Here is a 1,388-nt window from a genome sequence, read left to right on the forward strand (position 1 = left end):
AGCGACGGCGCTCAACTCCCGCAGCCAGGACAGCGACTGGTGAAAGTTTCTTTGATAAATTTTTTAAAAACCTGTTAGTAGTTTTGCCATAAAACTGATTTAAGGTACTTGTTTTTTTTTTTTTTTTTCAGAAACATTTAGAACAATCCAACACGTGGTATTAATACTCAGATCAGCACACTGTACTAAAACATAAGAGCAACATTTTATAGACTAGCTGCAATTTTCACTAGCTGTGTTCACCAACCGTTTAACAGAATTGTAGTGTTCTCCTAAGCCATATGCATGTCTCATATAAACAATTATTAATGGGTTTTGGGGATATTCTTCACCAACTACAAGAGGAGGAGAATCTGCCTGTATTATCTCTATTGGTGTTCGTAAAATGTGAGACAGGTCTCTTAGCTCAAGCTGACCTCCCCATGCAGCGGTGTTTATATCATCACAGTACTTTCCAAACTCTTCTGAAGTATACATATCTCCTGTATTAGGATTTGTTAAAAATGGCAGAAAGTCTTCCACGTGGTTTTGCATATAGTCAGCAGTCTGACATCTTAAGGCAGCCACAGTCAGACTGCAGTCCTGTTATTTCAGTTGATCTGCAATGGCTCTGTACATACAGTGGCCATCAGATGGAATCTGTTTAATTTCCAACTGTCTAGCTGCCAATATTTGAGCAAGTTTTTCACTTTCTACATGTCTGGCCCCAGTTAAGTTTTCAATTTCAGCTTCAGCTATCCTTTCTTCCCGCTCCTTTTCCAGTGCAGCATTTTTGTCCCGTCTCTCTTGTGCTTTTGATATCTGAAACGGCTGATTCTCAAGAATCAAGTTTGAAATATTGACAGCAACAGAATCTATTTTACTCTCCTTAGAAGTCAGCTTCAATTGCTCCAGCTTCTCTTTATGTTTCTGTTCCATTTCTGCTTCTAACTTAGCAACATCTTCAGTAAGTTGCTTCCTCCTCTTTTTGTCAGTATTGGGGACAGCATTCTTCATACCCTGAACTTTGGCTTGCAACTACTTCTCTTTGCGATGCCTTCTCACCAGCTGTTCCTCCTCATCAAGCTCCTCAGTCAAGACTGCCTCCATGACGACTAGGTAACCCGCTCCCCATTTCTTTTATATTGCACTTTATCTCTGTGTCTGTTTCTACTCTCCCTCTCCTCCAGTGTAACCATATTTGTTAAATGTGGTTCATAAAATATATATCTCCTCATGTTACATGCTTAAAATCCTTCCTTGGGCTCCTATGACCATTAAAGTCCAAATCCTCATGTGCCAAACAAGAGCTTTAACAATGAAGCCTCATTTTATCTTTATAGACTTGGGCTTACAATTGTCCCTGTGTCCATTTTTATATTCTATATGATGCATTTTATTTGGTATTC

General features: G+C 39.2%; 1 pseudogene across 1 annotated transcript; it reads right to left on the reverse strand.

Annotated features, from left to right (window-relative positions):
- Positions 1–213: 213 nt before the first annotated feature.
- On the reverse strand, positions 214–1,089 carry LOC307060148 (deubiquitinase OTUD6B-like; annotated as a pseudogene). Its single transcript has one exon. The product of its transcript is annotated as a deubiquitinase OTUD6B-like (transcript).
- Positions 1,090–1,388: the final 299 nt, after the last annotated feature.

This window comes from Hyperoodon ampullatus, assembly GCF_949752795.1.
Source record: "Hyperoodon ampullatus genome assembly, chromosome: 1".
Classification (NCBI taxonomy): Eukaryota; Metazoa; Chordata; class Mammalia; order Artiodactyla; family Ziphiidae; genus Hyperoodon; species Hyperoodon ampullatus.